Source organism: Mobula hypostoma, chromosome 1 (assembly GCF_963921235.1).
Source record: "Mobula hypostoma chromosome 1, sMobHyp1.1, whole genome shotgun sequence".
Classification (NCBI taxonomy): Eukaryota; Metazoa; Chordata; class Chondrichthyes; order Myliobatiformes; family Myliobatidae; genus Mobula; species Mobula hypostoma.
The window spans coordinates 242,473,964-242,480,949 of record NC_086097.1 but is presented as its reverse complement, the minus strand read 5'-3'; positions in this window follow the sequence as shown (position 1 = coordinate 242,480,949).

The window sequence follows — 6,986 nt, the reverse complement described above, 5'->3', positions numbered from 1 at the left end:
TATACTAAAACTCTGGCTCCCTCTATTTTTATTTTGAAAATTGATGTTTTTCTTATTTTTCAATTTGCACTAATTTCTTTGGAAACAATAGAATGGTAATTACTATCTCAGAGACCAGGGGTTCCCAACCTGGGTCCACCTTGCCTAATGGTATTGGCCCATGGCATAGAAAGAGTCGGGAACCCTTGATACAGGTGGTAAAACACAAAACACAAGTAAATAATCAATATAATTTTGACAAATAAACTCTCCTCAGGCTTCCAGCTGGGTACAGGTATCAATTATACCCGACCTTTCGATGACAAACTCTGCAAACTCCATCAGGGACGGCAGAGTTTGTCATTGAAATGTCGGTTATAATCGATACCTGTACCCGCCTTGAAGCCCGAGAAGAGTATATTCATCATATACGCCGGGGTAGCACCGGATACTTTTTCAAATATAATTTTAGTCCAGTAGAGTTTACAGAGTCTTCTGTTCTGCTTAGGCCAAGTTATGCGGCTTGTCACTAACTCTAATTGACCTGCTACCTTGACTGGAGAATGACAGCAGTGAAGGATGTCAGCAAAGAGAACTAGATTTCTGTTAGTTATTCGTATGGCACTCGGAGAGGGCATTTAATGGTCTGATGTACACTTAATGGCTGCTTTATTAGGTATACCAACACATTAATCAAAGTAAATTTATTATCAAAGTACTTATCATTTTCTTGTGGGATTCTCAATAAATCCATACTAGAATAATAGGCATAATAGAACCAAAACCGCACCAACTTAGTCGTTCAACAAATACAACAAACTGTGCAAGTACAAAAAGAAATAATTAATAAGTAAATAAACAAACAAACAAACAAATAGATAAATAAGCAAGCAAGCAAGCAATAAATATTGAGAACATGAGATGAAGAGTCCTTGAAAGTGGGTCCATAGGTTGTGGGAACATTTCAATGATAGTACAAGTTACCTACCCCCTTTGGTTCAAGAGCCTGGTGATTGAGGGGAAATAACTGTTCCTGAACCTGGTAGTATTAGTCCTATGGTTCCTGTACCTTCTTCCTGATGGCATCAGTGAGAAGAGAGCATGTCCTCGGTGGTGGGGGTCCCAGATGATGGATGCTACTTTCCTGCCACACAACTTTGTGTAGATATGCTCAATAGTGGGGAGGGCTTTACCCTTGATGGATTGGGCCATCCATACCCACTGCACTTTGTTGGATTTTCCACTCAAGGGCATAGGTATTTCCATATGAGGATGTGATGCAGCCAGTTAATATACTCTCCAATATACCTCTATAGAAGTTTGACAAAGTTTTAGATGTCAGGTTGAATCTTTGCAAACTTCTAAAGAAGTAGAGACATTGCTGTACTTCTTTCGTAATTGCACCTACGTGCCGGGCCCAAGACAGGTCCTCCAAAATAATAACACCAAGGAACTTAAAGTTGCATGTATCCAATCAGCGAATCAGGCATAAGCAATGCAATCCATAAAAGCATGCGGACATGGTCGAGAGGTTCAGTTGTTGATTAGATCAAATATCAGAATGGGGAAGAAATGGGACCTAAATGACTTTGACCAGGAGTTCCAGTTTGAGTGGCTTGAGTATCTCAGAAACTGTTGATCTTCTGGTACTTCATGCACAACTGTCTCGAGAGTTTACAGAGGATAGTGCGAAAATCAAAAAATATCTGGCGAGTGGCAGTTCTGTGGGTGAAAATGCCTCATTAGTGAGAGAGGTCAGAGGAGTTTGGCAAGACTATTTCAAGTTGACAGGAAGGCAACAGCAACTCATATAACCACATGTTGAACTCACAACACATCGAACCTTGAAGCAAATAAGCTACAGCAGCAGAAGACCCTGAAAGAGTGGCCACTGGGTGTAGTATGACCACTTAACGTACCAGCAAGTTAAGGCCATTCTTCTCATGTCAAAGTTTACCAACTTGAAATGTCTTACTTATTGCCAAACAAGCACACAGAAACAGAAAAACAACTTTTACATGTTGGACTGTTACTCATTCACGTTTTTATTATTGTTGAAGATTTTTAATATGTTTTTGTTTCCTGTCTCTGCTCTCTCTTAATTAATCCCACATTTCATTATTTTGCTTTCTCTACCTAACATGCAAATTATAAACACAAGTGATTCTTCAGATGCTGGAAACTCAGAGCTCAAAGCACATTTAGCATCAAAGTACATATGTCACCATATACTACCCTGAGATTCATTTTCTTGCAGGCATTCACAGCAGAACAAAGAAATAAAAAAGAATCAATGAAAAACTACATGCAAAGACCGACAAACAACCAATATACAAAAGAAGACACACTGTATAAATACAAAAAAAAACCAAAAATAACAATCTTGTGACCCTGGGTATTGGCACCTCCATGCCAGTCAGAGTGCTCTCCACCATACATCTATAGTAATCTGCAAGTCTTTGGCTCCTCAAACTCCCAAACAAATTGGAGTTGCTTATGTGCCCTTGTCATGACTGCATCAATGTACTGGGCCGAGAATAAATCCTTTGAGATATTGACGCCCAGGAACGTGAAACTGCTCAGCCTTTCTACCGCTGAACTTCAATAAATCTGGTGTGTATTCTCCCGACTTCCCCTTGCTGAGATCAACAATTAGTCTTGCTGATGCTGAGTTGAAGTGGTACTTGCATCACCACTCAACCAGCTGATCTATCTCACTCCTGTACGCCTCATCTTCGCCATAGGAGATTTTACCAACAGTGGTGTCATTGGCAAATTTAAACCCGACATTGACTCTGAAAATACGACCCTTTTAAGTTTTAAAAATGACAAATTGTGGACATGAAGAGAGATGCAGACAGAACTGTTTATACAGTAACATTAATTGAGATGAACCCTGTGATCCAGTAGCAGGATTCACTAAATAGACTTGTTGCACGTTATTGAAATTATGTTAACATTGAAAGAAATAACATCATTCTCATTTAAAAAGTCATGCAGCATTAAGTTTAATCCATATTTGGATACTATTCTATTAAATTTTGATGTTAACCTCTCTATTAATGCTTTCCGTGTAGTCCATAGATTAAATATTCAGTAGTCCTTCCCAGTGATTTAACACAATGTTGTACCTGTAATTACTTGCATTAACCACTCATTAATTACCAAGAGTTTGATGGCATGGTTTCAGTACATAATTACACTTCATTATTAGAGAAATTGCAATGTCTGGGATTTTATTGAAACCTTGTGTTTCACCAGGATAAGTCTGCTGTTACATTATTAACAGCATTCAGAAAATAATATGCAATTAAATACAAAATTATTTCGAGGGTTGTGTGTTTCAAATTGCAAACTGAAAATACTACGCGGAGAAGGAAATCTCCACTGTTATATGTAGCTGTAGTAGCACAAACACTCGAGTCAAGTGTGATGTTCTCCAAAGGAGTTGTCTATTAGTGGGTCTACAGGTGGCTATAGAGGCCGATCTGGGATCCACATAAGCAGGACATTAGGGTGGATTCCCTTAATGGAGAACGCCTGGGTGTGTCTTTGTTTAACGCGGGGAGACTGATGCACAGCCAGCCACCACACGGTCCTTGACAGATCGGGGTCAGGGTCCAGTGGTATGGAATACAAGACGACTGAGGACCCTCACTACAACAGCCTCCCTCCACCTTCACTGCTGTTGTGATGTGTCATCATCCTCCACCAGCTCCACGATGAGGTCTTGGCTGGATTGCTCTTTCTCTGAAACTTCATCCTTGACAAGCCACCATGGATGACCCTACTAGGAGCTAAGCTCCAGGCGGCATCGCTCTCAGGATCTCACCTCTCCTCCAAGACAAGGTGATGATCCTTGGAGAAGTCTAATTTTATAACCATAGAGTAGAAAGCTTCCTTTCAGCCCACCAAGTCCACAGCAATTACTATGCACTCATGGACACTAATCCCATTTTGATGGATAAGACCATAAGACAAAGGAGCAGAAGTCAGCCATTCAGCCTATCGAGTCTGCTCCGCCATTTTATTATGAGCTGATCCATTCTCCCATTTAGTCCCAACTCCCCCATCTTCTCACCATAACCTACTCAGATACCTATCAATCTCTGCCTTAAATACACCCAATGACTTGGCCTCCACTGCCGCCCATGGCAACAAATTCCATAGATTCACCACCCTCTGACTAAAAAAATTTCTTCGCATCTCTGTTCTGAATGGGCGCCCTTCAATCCTTAAGTCATGCCCTCTGGTACTAGACTCCCCCATCATGGGAAACAACTTTGCCACATCCACTCTGTCCATGCCTTTCAACATTCAAAATGTTTCTATGAGGTTCCCCCTCATTCTTCTAAACTCCAAGGAATACAGTCCAAGAGCGGACAAACGTTCCTCATATGTTAACCCCCTAATTTCCGGAATCATTCTAGTGAATCTTCTCTGAACCCTCTCGAACGTCAGCACATCCTTTCTTAAATAAGGAGACCAAAACTGCCCACAGTACTCCAAGTGAGGTCTTACCAGCACCTTATAGAGCCTCAACATCACATCCCTGCTCCTGTGCTCTATTCCTCTAGAAATGAATGCCAACATTGCATTCGTCTTCTTCACTACTGACTCAACCTGGAGGTTAACCTTAAGGGTATCCTGTACAAGGACTCCCAAGTCCCGTTGCATCTCAGAACTTTGAATTCTCTCCCCATTTAAATAATAGTCTGCCCGTTTATTTCTTCTGCCAAAGTGCATAACCATACACTTTCCAATATTGTACTTCATTTGCCACTTCTTTGCCCATTCTTCTAATCTATCCAAGTCTCTCTGCAGACTCTCTGTTTCCTCAGCATTACCGGCCCCTCCACCTATCTTCGTATCGTCAGCAAACTTAGCCACAAAGCCATCTATTCCATAATCCAAATCGTTGACGTACAATGTAAAAACCGGACCCCTGTGGAACACCACTGGTAACCAGCAGCCAACCAGAAAAGGATGCTTTTATTCCCACCTTCTGCTTCCTGCTAATCAGCCAATGCTCTATCCACGTATGTAACTTTCCCGTAATTCCATGGGTTCTTATCTTGTTAAGCAGCCTTCTCCTGTAATTTTCTCCTGTAATTCACATCAGTTCTCTTCAGGTTCTCCAACTTGCCTTACCGTATCAGTTCACATATTTTTGGGGAGTAAGCCTGCATGGATTCACCCTATCTATACCCCTCATGGTTCCTTCAGGTTGTTCTAGTGGGATATGACCCCACTACCTATTAAATGTGCCTTGACAACCAAGTCCAGCCCTTGGCCTTCATATTTGGCTTAGCTACTAAGCCCGGCAGAACCACTTCTACTGACAGGAGAAGGGGCAAAGGCGGCTTACTGGCGCTTCAGAACCAGTCGCTTAGGGCAGATGGGGCTCGTCAGCTGTGGTTGGCAGCTCATCTAGCAGAAGCAAAACTTTAATCTCAAACCTCCTTTGCCTTGCCTTTTGGCTATACCCTCTCATGAGGAAGCCTTCAGGAGTAAATCCCAAGGGAAAACTCCGGAGCTGGCGTCCCTAACGCAGTCTTCTGTTGAATTCAACACTGACTGACAACTCTGGCGACTCTGCTGGTGCCAAGCAGTATTGGTCTCTGCCGTTCCTTTGGGTTCATCAGATGCGTGGAGAGGGGGAGCTTGCTACATGGGCGACAGCTTGTTCTCCATTTTGTACTGCCCAGGCTTGTGTATCTAGACAGCTAGGATGCAGCCTTGATCAACGGAGGCCTCGGATACTGCTCATAATTTTGCATACGTCTATAAGATCTTCCCTCATACTCCTGCATTCTAGGACATACAAGTCCTAATCTATTCAACCTTCCCTTAAAAGATTTTGCAGCAGAATAGTTCATTTGGCCCACCGAGTCTTCTCCACCACTCCATCATGATTGATTATCTCTCTCAACGCTATTCCCTGTCACCTTTGACACCCTTACAAATCAAGAACCTATCAACCTCTGCTTTAAATATACCCAACGATTTGGCCTCCCCAGCTGCCTGTGGCAATGAATTCCACAGCTTCACCCCCTATGGCTAAAGAAATTCCTCCTCATCTCTATTATAAAGGGACATTCGTATATTCTGATGCTTTGAGGGGGATGCTGAAGTTGGATGTATCAGTATTACAGTGGAGTAAAGGGATTATTAATATTACAGAGGCATGAGAGAGGAACTGCCGAAGTTGATTGCAAGCAGACACGAGCAGGGATGATGGCAGAACAGCACTGGCTGAAGCTTGGGGAGAAATTTGGAAGGCACAGGATTATATACATCCTAAAGAAGGAGTAGTCTAAAAGGCAGGATGACACAACCATGGCAACAAGAGAAGTCAAAGCCAAAAGGAGGGCATATAATAGAACACAAATTAGTGGAAAGTTAGAGGATTGGAACACTTCTAACAACCAACAGAAGGCAACCAAAAATTGTTATGAAGAGCGAAAAGATGAAACGTGAAGATAAGCTAGCCAATAATATCAAAAAGAATACCAAAATTTGAGGCGAGCATAGATATCAGACCGTGGAAAATGACGCTGGAATGGTAGTAATGGGGGAACAAAGAAATGGCAGACAAACTTAATGAGTGTTTTGCATCAGTCTTCATTGTAGAAGGCACAAGCAGTATGCCATAAGTTCGAGTGTGCCGGGGGCTGAGGTGAGTGCAGTTGCTATTACTAGGGAGAAGGTGCTTGGAAAGCTGAAAGATCTGTAGGCTGATAAGTCACCTGGACCAGATGAACCTCAGCCCAGGGTTCTGAAAGAGGCAGCTGAAGAGATTGTAGCATGGTTCTGGAGGATTGAAAAATAGGAAATGTCACTCCACTCTTCAAGACGGGAGGGAGGCAGAAGAAAGGACCTCAGTGGTTATGAAGATGTTGGAGTTGATTGTTAAGGATGAGGTTTAGGGATACTTGGAGGCACATGATAAAATGGTCTAGGACCTGAGGGCACAGCGTCCATTAAGTACAGAGAAATTTCTTTAG